This window comes from Anomaloglossus baeobatrachus, chromosome 1, assembly GCF_048569485.1.
Source record: "Anomaloglossus baeobatrachus isolate aAnoBae1 chromosome 1, aAnoBae1.hap1, whole genome shotgun sequence".
Classification (NCBI taxonomy): domain Eukaryota; kingdom Metazoa; phylum Chordata; class Amphibia; order Anura; family Aromobatidae; genus Anomaloglossus; species Anomaloglossus baeobatrachus.
In genome coordinates this window covers 280086818-280101799 of record NC_134353.1, presented here as the reverse complement: position 1 = coordinate 280101799, position 14982 = coordinate 280086818, and the positions used below count along the sequence as shown (strand labels likewise).

The window sequence follows — 14982 nt, the reverse complement described above, 5'->3', positions numbered from 1 at the left end:
ACAAGCATTACCTTTAGCATTTTATGTACTTGCAGACTTGGTGTCACAAAGCTTTAACTCGTACATACAATTAGTCTCTAGTGCTATGAATAAGGATGATCATTAGGATGATCATATAGGAACACAAGTAGTACAATTAACAGCAAGAGATGGTTGACAGCAGATCCTGGTTGTTTAATCCCTAAACGAAAGTCGTATCTATAGATTTTAACAGAGAGATGAGGCACCACAACCCTCTTGGAGGCTGTAGAATTTTATGGCACCATGTCTAACATAGGTATTTCCCCATTAGCCCATGGCCCGATAGTTTATCACAGACAGAAATAGTGCTTTATGGTCTGGCTACAAGTTAAAGCTCTGTCTACCATTGCCGAGCCTATGTAAGATTGTGAACCAAAATCATTTAGTTTCTTGTACTCAGCACATTTAGGGACATGGCTTCCCTCTCCTTGGGCTATGCACCTTTATCTACTCAGATTTCCCCAGATAAGTGTTAAAGGGAACCTGTCACCAGATTTATCCCCTATAAACTGCGGCCACTACTAGTGAGCCCTTATATACAGCATTCTAGAATACTGTATATAAGAGCCCAGGCCGCGCTGTGTAACATAAAAAACACTATTATAATACTCACTTAAGGGATGGTCCGGTCCATTGGGTGTTGCTGCTGTCTAGTCCGGCGCCTCATCTCTGCTGCAATCTCCGTCCTCCTTCTACCCAGCCCAGTATGGATGACACGTCTACATCATCCACACAGGCTGACATTGTGGTCCTGCTCAGGCGCACTTTGGTCTGCCCTGCTGAGACAGATCAAAGTACTTAATGCGTAGGACCTCAATGCCGGCCAGTGTGAAATTACACAGGACGCGTCATGCACACGGGCATCAGAAGAAGGAGGACGACGATCGCCGCAAAGAGGAGGTGCCAGATTGGAGAGCGGTGACACCCATCGGACAGCATTCTGGCATGCTGTATATAAGGGCCAACTGGTGGTGACCGCAGCAAATGTTACGGGTTCCCTTTAAACACAGTCAGGCGCTGGTCCTGTTCTTCTCATGTCTATTTTGAGGCCTGGCTGGTGCGTAACGAGGTGAGTTACTAGATTAGGGACCATAGCACCTTATTGCTAACACCTTGTTGCAGTTGGGATGGGTTTAACTGTTTTTTTTATTAAAAAAAAAATGTTAAGTGCACTATGTTTTTTACATGTGTTACTATTTATTTACTTGCAGCAGTGCTTCTACGCATTTTGGTTTTATTCTAGGGTATATTTGAACCAAAATCATGTGGCAGTTGACCTGTAAGTGGCCAGTCGCTGCATGTGGTCTCACCTTTAGTATGTGTATACTACTATGTAAAGGAAATACATTCTAATTACTTTAAGGCATTATGATGCATAATATGAAAAGGAAACATGTGGCATATTTGTTTTTTTTAATATGTTTTTTAATGGCCCCAATATATGCCACGCATGTCTTGAAATAGGTTGAGATATTGCACTTGTTGAAAAATGTACAGAACTACTTCTTAGTATTTGTGTTGATGTAAGTATGTTTTATGATCAATATAGTGTCAAGATAAACCCTTAAGGGTAAAGTGTGCTGGATGCACCTGGCTAGTTAAGTATTATCCAGTCCTGTTAATCCTCAGTGTAGTATAATCGCCTTCTTCATACTGTCCTTCTAGAGGAGATTTAGTGTAATCACAACCTCCTTGCATGGCGTAATGACTTAGCTTTTTTTTATTATGTCCTAGAAAGCTCTAAAATATATCCAGTATTTTATGGCTTGAGAAATCAATCCCCTTTAAGCAATTCCAAATAGCTAATCGTAGCATGATTTCACATGGACATGAACCAGCACTGTATTAAGTTGTCAGAATACATACATTAAAGTCAGAAAATCAGACAAAGGCTTGTCTGTTACAGTCAAAAGTATTTGCTTGCAATTAAGGCAGCAATCTTTTCATTGTAATAGCTGGAAGAATGTCAAATATTCACTATAAATCAAAAGAATCTGTAATGGAAAATTATTTTCTTTATCTTTGGGTTGTAATGTCCAATGAATGTGCATGTGGGGTAAAAATATTAAGCGCAAAACGCTATTGACATGGTGCTGCAAAAAAACTGTCTGTGAGAGCTCAAAATTGCCTAAAAAAGTGCCCAAAAATAATTGTGTTTTAAAATAAGATTGATATATGTGTAATAGGGTTATATTGATTATAATGTAATTAAGAAAAAAAAAATTCTAAAAAAAATGTATTCCCACCTAAAATTGTTTTGCGTGTATGAACCATCTAGTAGATTATGAAAGGTGTTTTCTACTAGAAAACTGGACCCTAAAGTAGTTGCTTTTCTTGTAAAATTAGAAAATCCGATAGTACTTATCCTCCCCAGGTCCAGTGTCTGCTTTCCATCATTGCATTGGTTTCTATGTTTTAGCTGCAGTGATGACGTTACGTTCACAGCTCACATCAATCCTGCAACCTATCTCTGAGCGCTGCAGCTCATGTCAACAATCATCAGTGATTGGCTGCAGCAACTATATGAGCTGACGTGACTGGAGCAGCAACGGAGAGCTGGAACTGGACCTGTGGAGTGTGAGTACTATCTGATTTTCTTATTCAACGTGATAGGCCACGTTTGGAGTCCATTTGTCCAAAAGTCGAAAACACTTAAATAGAACCCTTTACATTTCCTACCATTATGTTTTGCATTGAAACATACTGTTACTAATACAGTGGAACCTTGGTTTACGAGAACAATCCGTTCTTTGAGTGTGCTTGTAAACCAAGTTACTCGTCTAGCAAAGCAAAATTTCCCATAGGAAATAATGGAAGCTCAGACAATTCGTTCCACAACTTGTGCAATGTCTGTTTACTTTCATTTACAGATTAATGATGAGGGGGTGTCTCAGACGCCTGCCATCATTAATCTAGGGCTTAGTAGCAGCTGTGTGCAGTTATTAACCCCTTATTAACCCGATTGCTACCGCAACAGGGCATTCGGAAAGAGCCGGTAAAGCGCCAGGCTTGTCTCATCTAATGGATGTGGCAATTCCGGGCAGCTGGAGGCTGATATTTTTAGGCTGGGTCTCTCCAGCCTGACAACACCAGCCCACAGCTGTGGGGCTTTATCTTGGCTGGGTATCAAAATTAAGGGGAACCGCACATCGATTTTTTTAAAATTATTTACTTAAATTAAAAAACAAACAAACATGCGGTTCCTCTTCTTTTGATACACAGTCAAAATAAGCACAGGACTGAGGCTGTAACCATGGGCTTTATCTGTGCTGGGTATCAGAATACCGGGGGGACCCTGCAACAATTGATTTATTTTTTTATACCACAATACTAACGGTAGATGCTAGAGTGTATGGGCTCCTTCCAGGAATTCGTCATTTCAACATGCCCACTATCACATGATAGGGGCGTGTTCAAAATGTTCTCCGATGTTTCCAGCCAGAATAAACATTCTTTTTTCTAAGTCCATGTGGGCATGGAGTTGTTTATAATAGAAGCGGGGGTCTGGGGGTGAGACCCCAGATAGGGGGAGTGCAGGGGGGGTGAAGCCCCCCCTTTCATGGTTATGGTGGATGAAAGGAAACCTCACCATGCCCACTAACCTGTATAGAGCCCAAAGATTCTAGGCTCACAGGAGATGCTAGAATGTATGTGCTTCTTCAGATACACTGCTTTCCCCTCCCACCGGCTGTCCTGACGCATGTGATTTGAAGCAGTCAGCTGACATGCTGCCACTCAGGATGGGGGCATGTCTGACTGTAATTAGCGGCCCAAACAGTGAATTCAAGGCCTGGGACCAGCATACACCCATGCCGGAGCATTGGTAAGTCCACCATGCGCACTCCCATTCCTCTATCCCTTCTACCACCATTTTTAATCTGCAGATTCTGAACCGGATTCAGAGTTTTTAAAAAAGAGAGCAGTGCGAGTCCGCACAGCTCTACTAAGGATTGGTTCTTTTAAGGACAAGTCAAAGTACAGTAAAAGATTGAGATAGTGTGTACCGTGACTGATGGCCCATCTCAGACCAAAAGAGTACTGTGAAGCAAAGTACTATAAGCAGGGGTGGATCTAGAGTAGCTCGAGTCCCAGGCATTGTGGTATGGGTAGCCCCCAAACCCATCAGCCCTGAAACGCGTAAGATGCACTGTATGTATTTACACATCTGACCAACCAATGGTTTTTTAATAGTATAAAATAAAGACTTGATTTTTTTATATTTTGGATGAGTTTCTGGATTACCTTTTTTTTTTTCTGGACCTCCTATAAACAGTATGAGCCCCCAATCATACCCTTATATACAGCATTATCCCTCACATAGCCTCCAATATACAGCATGAGCCCCCACATATGCTCCTATATCCAGTATGAGCAGTTACATAACCACTATGCATGAAACCCCACATAGCCTCCTATATACAGTATGAACCCCCACATAGCCTCCTATATATAGAATAAGCCCCCACATGGCCTCCTATATACAGCATGAGCCCCCACGTAGCCTCATGTATACAGTATGTGCACCACATAGCCTCCTACATACAGCATGAGCCCCCACATAGCCTTCTATATACAGTATGAACCCCCACACATGCCCTTGTTTACAGCATGAGCCCCCATATCAACTCCTATATACAGCATGAGCCATCACAGATTGCCTTATATACATAGCCCCTATGCATAATCCCCCTCATAGCCTCCTATATACAGCATGAGCCCCCACATAGCCCCTATATACAGTATGAGCCCTCACACATCCTATACAGCTATAAAATCCTTTTATTGGCAACATCATATTCATATGGAAAGATTTTATGTTTTGTGCACAAAAAAAAAAATAATGGAAAACCCAACTTACCCTCCCCCTGAAGTGATCTGTTTATAGCTCTCTACATGTAGGCCCAATTAGTGATTTCCACTGGGGTTCAGGTCAAGTACAGGTCCCAAACCGAATTTTATCTAAAGTCCTGTTGAACCAGCCAAACCGACATTTCATGGGTCCGCTCATCTCTAGTTAATTTCTTTCTGCAGGTACACTGAGTTTTATGTGCAAATATTCCCCTAAATTTGCATTAGATTCATAAAAGCAGATAATAAACCCAAATGCATCAAAAACACATGTAATCTGCACATAAGTATATTATTAAACTTATTTCAAAGCCAAATACCAGAAAGTATCAAAAACAAAGCATCTTTAAAACATGATATACCAACAAGAGACAAAAACTGCAGCATCAAAAATGCAATAAAATGCATGTAAAAGAAACGCAAACAAAAGCACAATGAAAAAAACAAAGTTCCGTATTTTTCGTTTTATAAGACGCACCAGATTATAAGATGCACCTTAAATTTGGAGGAAAAAAAAGGTGAAAAAAAAAATATGGGGTCCTTTTATAATCTGGTGGTGTCTTACCAGGGAGGGGGGCCTGCAGAGGAGCGGGGGTCACAGGAGACAGAGGTGTACTGGAGTACTGCAAGTAGTATAGAGGGGGGGCCCAGATACTCACTGCGGGTGCTGCTCTGTGCGGGGCCGGCAACTCCGCTCTGTGGGCCCGGTGTCGCTCTGCTCTGTGCGGGCCTGGTGTCTCTCTGCTCTCTGCACGGGGCTGGTGTCGCTCTGCTCTGTACGGGGCCGGTGTCACTCTGTCCTCTGCGGAGCCGGTGTCGCTCTGCTCTGTGTGGGGCCAGTGTCGCTCTGCTCTGTGCGGGGCCAGTGTCGCTCTGCTCTGTGCGGGGCCGGTGTCGCTCTGCTCTGTGCGGGGCCGGTGTCGCTCTGCTCTGTGCAGAGCCGGCGACGCCACTCTGCTCTGTGCGGGACTGGTGATGGAGCAGCCGAGCAGAACGGAGGAGCCGTGCACAGAGCAGCCGAGCAGGGCGGAGCAGCCGTGCACAGAGCAGCCGAGCAGGACGGAGCAGCCGTGCACAGAGCAGCCGAGCAGGACGGAGCAGCCGTGCACAGAGCAGAACGGAACAGCTCCAAACAAAATAGAGCGCCGCGGCCCGATCCAGAACAGCGTCGCACAGACCAGCCTCAGACTCCAAAGGTAGATTATACAGGTACATAGAAATACATTGTATATAAGTGTATTTCTATATTCCTATATTATAAATGGAGAAGAAAAGAGATTGTTTTTCTTTCTATAAAATTATTGAAAAGTAATAAAAAAAACGGTTAAAATTACATTTTTAACTTGTGGGTTTTTTTTTTTTTTTTAAAATAAACATCACAAATCAGCAAATAACATGGACATACAAGTGCATCTCAATAAATTAGAATATCATCAAAAAGTTAATTTATTTCAATAATTCAATACAAACAGGGAAATGCATATATTATATAGAGTAATTACAAACACAGTGATCTATTTCAAGTGTTTATTTCTGTTAATGATTATGATTATGGCTTACAGCCAATGAAAACCCAAAAGTCATTATCTCAGAAAATTAGAATATTATATAGACCAACTGAAAAAAAATATTTTAAGCTCAGAAATGTTGTCCTACTGAAAAATATGTACAGTAAATGCACTCAATGCTTGGTCGGGACTCCTTTTGCATGAATTACTGCATCAATGCGGCGTGGCATGGAGGTGATCAGCCTGTGGCACTGCTGAGGTGTTATGGAAGCCCAGGTTGCTTTGAGAGCAGCCTTCAGCTTGTCTCCATTATTGGCTCTAGTGTCTTTCATCTTCCTCTTGACAATACCCCAAAGATTCTCTATGGGGTTTAGGTCAGGCAAGTTTGCTGGCCAATCAAGCACAGTGATACTGTCATTATTAAACCAGGTGTTGGTACTTTTGGCAGTGTGGACAGGTGACAAGTCCTGCTGGAAAATGTAATTTCTATCTCCAAAAAGCTTGTCAGCAGAGGGAAGCATGGAGTGCTCCAAAATTTCCTGGTAGACGACTGTGCTAACTTTGGTCTTGATAAAACACAGTGGACCTACCAGGGCTGTGGAGTCCGTGTTCATTTTGGTGGAATCGGTATAAAATAGACCGACGCCGACTCCTAAAATATATAATAAATTGGGTACAGTAGTTCAATGCAGAATGTGTTGAATATTTTTTCATAGGAATTTTGGAAAGTTATGAAATATCCTATAAATGGCTGTTTTATTCCTGATCTATGGCTACATTCACACAGCGTTTTTCCTTTGTTTTTTGAGGATACATTTTTCAGCTGCAAAAGGAGATCAGCTTTTTAAAAAAACGCATCACCTGAAAGGTTTTTGAGCTCATAGATAATGTTTTCAATAGCAAAAGCAGATTAGAACAACGCCACAAACTGACTGCTCATTCTTTGTGAGGATCCGTTTTTGAGCCCAAAAACAGATCCTCACAAAACAATGTGTCTGAATGTCATATCTTGAAACCCACTGACTTTGCTGGGATGCCCAGAGTCACTGCATTTCACTGCAAAAACGGATCTGCAAAAACACTGTGTGATTGTATGCAGCCTGAGGATCTAGGCTTTGTCTTAGCTGAGATAAGTCTGTGCTGCACTTGAGCACCAGCGAAGCTCCTCCGCTACAGGCAAGGGTAAAAAGTAAACACACTCAGAAAGAAGGAAGGCCTGCACTCATCTCAGAATTGCTAGAGTGAACAGGATAACAAGATTAAGGTAATTACTTCTTAAAGCATATTTAAACTTTCAATAAACTGTGCATAAATCAATAGTCCAGTATACTGTATGTTCTCTCTGTATGCTTGATGCTTGTTTGTTTTTTCTTTGAGGTCATGTACTTTTATATTGTATACATACAATATATAGGGAAAATACAGCAACAGGATTGATGACGACTTATATGAGGACTTGTATAGGTATAGAAGCCAAAATATAAAGTTATTAGCTCTGTTATCAGTTTCTTTGTTCCTGAGTATCAGACACAACAAACTTGCTCCCTCCCTCCTCCCCTCTTATAGACTGAAGCAATCTAATCAAATCAAATCTTTATTTTTTTTATATGGCGCTAACATATTCCGCAGCGCTTTACATACATCAGGAACACTGTCCCCATTGGGGCTCACAATCTAATGTCCCGATCTGTATGGTTTTGGAGTGTGGGAGGAAACCGGTGAACCCGGAGGAAACCCACGCAAACACTGGGAGAACATACAAACTCCTTGCAGATGGTGTCCTTGGTGGGTTTGAACCCAGGACCACAGCGCTGCAAGACTACAGTGCTAACCACTAAGCCACCGTGCCGCCCGAATCTGATATGAAACATTTAGTGAGCTGTACCTAAGAAAAGCCTGAGATTGGAACTTCAAAGTAAATCTATCTAATGACAAAGTTACTGTAAAAATGACAGCAGATATGTTTAAAAGACAGCTCATACAGCTTGTTGTGAAGGACAGTGTACCATTATCATTATTTGCACGACTAGCTTTTACAGCTATTAATGGAGAAATGGCCCGTAAACTTGGTGTGTCTCTGGAAAGAGAAAGTATTAGAAAATTAGTGATTGAAGAAGCCCTTAAACAAAAGGAAGATCTTAAAAAGACTCTCAATTGACGCTTCATGTTTCTTAAAATGAATGCCTGCACACGTCACAGAGTGAACTATTTTGCCATCAATGTTCAATATGTTTGTGACAAGATAGAAATTGTTACCAAGACACTGCCAGTAAAAGATACTAAAGCTCATCACACCAGCCAGTTTCTCCAGGCCTTAGTGGAAAAAGTTCTGCAAGATTACGAACTCTAAAAAGAACAGGTTCTTGCTTTTATAACGGACAATGCTTCAAACATGATAAGTACAATTAAACTGATGAATGAGAGTAATGAACAACAGCTAGAAGAAAATTTAGGGTTCAGCATGTTTGAGATGGAAGGCCACAGTGCTGTTCATGTAACTGAGGAACAAACAGATATTACAACAGAACAGCAAAATTATACTTTAGAATTAGATGATCTTGTTGAAGCTGCTTCAAAACACTTTCATGTTCATCACATGCGCTGTGTTGTGCACACGCTGCAGCTGGCAATAAGAGATAGTCTGTAAGAGGGACATGCTAGAAATCTGATTAGAAAAGTGGGGAAAGTGGTTATTGCCGTCAGAACCCCTAAAATTGATTCCATCTTGAAGAGTCATGCTGGGAAAGGGGCAATTGTCGATCAAGCCACTCGATGGGGCAGCACTTATTTAATGATTGAGCGATTTCTTGAATTAGAACAGTTTCTTATAGATATGGTGAACCCTCAGGTAACCCTAAATGAAGGTCAATGGGCACAGGTGGCTGAAGTGAAGGAATTACTTAATCACCCATTAACCGTGGCTAAAAAATTACAAGCTGAGGATTTAACTCCTGTCATTTTCATAAGGGAGTGTAAGAACTTGCTATTTTGCCTGTCCCAAAGAGGAGGTTTATTCGCAGATGGCATATCTGCTTCAATGAAACTGAGAGAGACACAGCTATTGGAAAATAAAATTCTTCTGGCAGCTGTTTATGTGGACCCAAGTCATCGTATACTGCTTGATGATCAACAGCTTACTAAAGGAAAAGAAGCTCTGACTGAGGTAGTAGTTAGGATGAGTGGCCTACAGGCACAAGAGTACTTGGGTCCTGATAGTGCTGCTACTGCCATATCTGATGAGGAGTTTAACTTTGACAAGTATTTGGATGACATGTAGCAGGCAAAGCTTTGCCACAAAGAAAAATATTTCACTCCGTCTCCTATAGCAAGCAGATTGACCATATTTCATCAGCATTTTTCACTTGCTCTCAAATAGAAAAATTCAACTATTCATCAAAACTAACTGTGCATGAGGCAATTGCTTTATACCCAGAAATTGTTAGAGATGTTGCCCATGTGGTTACGGCTTTGCCTCCAACCCAAGTTAGTGTAGAGCGGTTATTCTCTAGCCTTAAAATTATTAAGTCAGATTTGAGGTCATCTATGAAGGAGGATCTCATGGAGGCAATTCTATTTCTTAGAACAAATTCATAGACTGCACAAATGTTACTTAGTATGTTTTTGTTGAAAACTGTTTTCTGCCACTTACATAGTTTATTACATATTGATATTGATATATATATGTGTATATATATATATATATATATATATATATATATATATGTTGTGTGTGTGTGTGTGTGTGTGTGTGTGTGTGTGTAATCTATATTACAGTGTATTACATATTTACAATTTATTACAATTTTTTGTGTTCTACAGTTGTATTCCAATAAATATATTTTATGTTCTAAATTAAATTAAATGTCTGATGTTCACATTGTATTACAATATTTTTTTCACTTAAATATAAGAAATATATCTAGGAGTTGGAGTCGTGGAGTTGGAGTCAGTGCAAGGGAAATTGAAGAGTTTGGCTTACCGACTTCACAGCCCTGGGACCTACACCAGCAGATGACATGGCTTCCCAAACCATCACTGATTGTGGAAACTTCACACTAGACCACAAGCAGCTTGGATTGTGGCCTCTCCACTCTTCCCCCAGACTCTGGGATCTTGATTTCAAAATGAAATGCAAAATTTACTTTCATCTAAAAACAACACCTTGGACCACTGAGCAACAGTCCAGTTCTTTTTCTTCTTGGCCCAGGTAAAACTCTTCTGGTGTTGTCTATTGGCCATGACTGGCTTGACACAAGGAATGCGACAGTTGTAGTCCATGTCCTAGATACGTCTGTGTGTGTTGGCTCTTGAAGCACTGACTCCAGCAGCAGTACACGGGTTATGAATCTTCCCCAATTTTTTGAATAGCCTTTTCTTAACAATTCTATCAAGTCTATGGTTATCCCGGCTGCTTGTGCACCTTTTTCTACCACACTTTTTTCTTCCACTCAACTTTCCATTAATATGCCTGGATACAACACTCTGAACAGCCAGCTTCTTTAGCAATGACCTTTTGTGTCTTAGGCCCTGTGCGCACTTACTGGTTTTTCCCGCGGATTTCCTGCGGTTTTGCTGCATGTTTCGCTGCAGAAAATGTTCATAACATCTCTGCAGTGAATCACCAGCAAAACCTATGGAAAAACAAAAAATGCTGTGCGCCCTATGCGGAATTTGACAGCTGCATGTTTTGCTGCGGGATTCCCGCAGCAAAAACAATTGCATGTCACTTCTTTTCCGCACGTCGCTGCGGAATTTCACTCCATTGACTGCCATGTAATTGTGAAATCCCGCAGGGAATAACACAGGCAGCAAATTCTGTGCGGTTCATTGCGTTTTCCTGCGTTATTCCCTCCGGTATTTCGCGGTTTACCTGCGGTAATGTACATCACTGTCTGCGGTTTGCAGGGAAGTGATGTCATTATGACAGGAAGAGGAAGCGGAGCAGAGGAAACGCACACACATCACAGACACACACAGACATCACAGACATAGAACACAGACACAGACATATAGAATACACATAAAAAGCAAACGGAAATATAGAAAACAAAACACATGGGCTCCGCTGTATTTTTACCGTCCAGCCGAGGTAAGCACATAGCGGCGGCCCAGTATTCTCAGGCTGGGGAGGGCGAGGGGCAGGGTTAATGTCCCCCTGCCTCCCTCCCGCAGCCGAGACTATCAGCCACAGCTGCCCTGGGACTGTCGCATGCATTATGCGACAGTCCCGGAGTGTCCCCAGCTCTTTTTGTTGCCGTGATGCGGTGGCAATCAAGGTAATGTAAGGAGTTAATGGCGGCGGATCGCCACCACTAAGTCCAGGCTTGATCATGACAGTGTCTATGAGACAGCTGACATGATCAACCCGTAAGTAAAGTGAAAAACACACGCACCGAAAAATCCTTTATTTTAAATAAAACACAAAAAAGCTCCTACAGCTCCGGCGTAATCCACGTCCTGCGATGCTTGCATCCAGCCGCGACTGATACAGCGCTGAATGCAGCCTCGCAGCTAGACAGCAGAGGTAACCACAGGGCATTTCCCACAGCCGGTAATGTGAACTCACCACCGACCGTGAGAAATGCAGCGTGTGCTCACAGGGACTCTATCTATCTATCTATCTATCTATCTATCTATTCTTCTATCTATTCTTTGATCTGTCTATTTCTCTATCTATCTATCTATCTCAGAGTGAAATGACTTTTTTTTTTTTTTTCAATGTGCTTTATTGCATTGAATGCAATAAAGCACATGTACCAACCCGCACGCGGCAATACCGCGGTAAAACCGCAGAAAACTGCATGCGGTTTTTTACCGCGGGTGCGGTAATCTTTCAATGCCTGCGGAATTTTCTTGAGAAAATTCCATTTTCCAGTGCGCACAAAGCCTTACCCTCCTTGTGGAGTGTGTCCATGATTGTCTTCTGGACATCTGTCAAGTCAGCAGTCTTCCCCATGATTGTGTAGCCTACTGAACCAGACTAAGGGACCATTTTAAATGCTTAGGAAGCCTTTCCATGTGTTTTGTGGTAATTATTCTAATTCTCTGAGATTATGGCTTTTGTGTTTCATTGGCTGTAAGCCATAATTAATATTAACAGATATAAACACTTGAAATAGATCCCTCTCTGTGTAATGACTCTATATAATATATGTGTTTCCCTTTTTGTATTGAATTACTTAAATAAATTAACTTTTTGATGATATTTTAATTTATTGAGATGCATCTGTATTTGCTGTGCCTGGAATTGTAACAACCTACACAACACAGCCATCAGATTATTTACAGTGATCAGTAAAATGGCGTAAATACATGGTGTGATTGATTATTTTTCTCTTTGATGCATTTGTGGTGCAGATGTGAATCCGCAGTTTTAATGCTTTCTTAATACTATAGAAAAACTGATTCTTAGCTTAAAAATTACTGTATTTTATGGACTATAAGACGCACCGGACCATAAGACACACCCTGGTTTTAGAGGAGGAAAATGGGAAAATAAAATTTTAAGCAAAAAATGTGGTTATGACACACTTATGGGGCGAGGATCTGCTGCTGACACTGTTATATGGTAATGTCCTACTCATATACTCCCCAGCCTGCTCATATACTCCCCATTGCTGCTCATATACTCCCCATTGCTGCTCATATACTCCCCATTGCTGCTCATATACTTCCCATTGCTGCTCATATACTTCCCATTGCTGCTCATATACTCCCCATTGCTGCTCATATACTCCCCATTGCTGCTCATATACTCCCCATTGCTGCTCATATACTCCCCATTGCTGCTCATATACTCCCCAGGCTGCTCATATACTACCCAGGCTGCTCATATACTCCCCATCCTGCTCATATACTCCCCATGCTGCTCATATACTTCCCATGCTGCTCATATACCCCCATCCTGGTGTATGGCCGCTTCCTGTGGCACATAAAAAAAAAATAAACGTTCATACTCACCTTACCTCACCTCACTCCCTGCAGCACCGCTCCTCTTACTGTCTATGTCAGCGGCAGCGCCGCTGAGTGGAGCCGTCCCCCCGTTCCCCTGCAGCATCGCCATCTCCTCCTGTCTGTCCCATGTGGACACGTGTGCACAGCACAGCGATGACGTCATCACTGTGTGCGGCGCTAGTCTCCACGCAAGTCAGCTGACCAGCACAGACCGGAGGAGATCGCGGTGCTGCAGGGGAACGGTGAGTAATGTGTACTGATTCACTGCCCCCCGCACTGATGATGATGCGCGGGGAGCAGTGAATACAGCCGCACATGATCACTCCAGGCTGCAGTTGCCAGGGGTGATCATGCAGGCCGGCTGCTTATCCCCTGCCCATCATCCCGCCCACCTGTCATTGCCAGCTTCAGCACTGAGAGATGATGGGCGTGCATATTAAATGAGCGGGTCCACGTGGTCACGGCAGGCTGCTACAGCCTGCTCGTGCCCCAGATGACCTGCTCCACCGCAGCACCCTCATTCCCTGCAGCCCTATATTCAGACCATAAGACGCACCCCCCACTTTCCCCCAACATTTGGGGGAAAAAAGTGCATCTTATGGTCCGAAAAATACGGTACTTCTTTTTTTTGTCGTCTTTTTAGCCGCATTTTTTTCCAGCTACTAGAGATGAGCAAGCCTCTAGAGGCTCGAGTTCAGTTCGGTTCGTCGAACGGAGGCCGCGTTCGAGTTCAGTTCGGCGAGCCGTTCGACGAACCTCTCGAACCCCATTGAAAACAATGGGAGGCAATTACAAACACATAAAAACACATTATAAATGTACACATACAGTTAATAAACATTGCCATAACACTTACAGGTCCCCGCGACGCGTCCTGCACTCTGTCTCCCGCCACTTTTCCTTCCGATAATCGCTACGTCCTCCCGGTAACCAGCACTGATGATAGGACCTATCGTGAAGGCAAAATAGCATGTGACCAGTCACGTGTCTATTATCTCATTGGCTACAGACTGGTCACATGGCTATGACGTCATGCTAGGTCCTGTCAGTGCATCGAGCATGTCCGTGTACCGGCGAAATGCTCTGGTACATGGTCGACTCCCCGTTCCTGCATGTGGATGCTCTTTACAGAGTCAGCCACATGTAGGGACTAGCTGTCACAGCCGGTAAATAGCGGCATCGGGAATCATGTGATCGGAGCACCATTGCTATGGTAACCCGTCTGTCAGCGGTGATGTCACCGCTTACAGCACGCAGCAGCACTGGAATGACGTGATCAGAGCACTGTTGCTATGGTAACCCGTCTGTCAGCGGTGACGTCACCGCTTACAGCAAGCAGCTTCTGATTACTCACGGAGTGAAAAGACTGCACGTGGCAGCAGCGTCCTCCTCCCATGCAGTGCTGTCTGTTGTAGCAGAGCTACATGGGTTGAAGGAGAAAGAAGACAGAAGACCAGGATCGTGGAGGGATGAGAGGGAGTAATAAACATGGAGTCTCTAAGTGTGTCTGTGTATTTATTTCTATTAAAGTATTTTTTCTCTGTGTGGTGTCTTTTTTTTAACCCTTTATTGGAGATTCCTAATGGCCGGGTCAAACTTGCCTGACATTAAGAATCTCTTGTTTAATACTAGCTAGTAAAACAAAGCTAGT

The 14982-nt window shown here is 42.7% G+C and overlaps 1 protein-coding gene across 1 annotated transcript in view; it reads left to right on the top strand.

Moving 5' to 3' along the window:
* TBCK (TBC1 domain containing kinase) overlaps positions 1-14982 on the top strand; it is a 516545-nt gene that overhangs the window by 434081 nt on the left and 67482 nt on the right. The gene's annotated exons all lie outside the window — the stretch shown is intronic.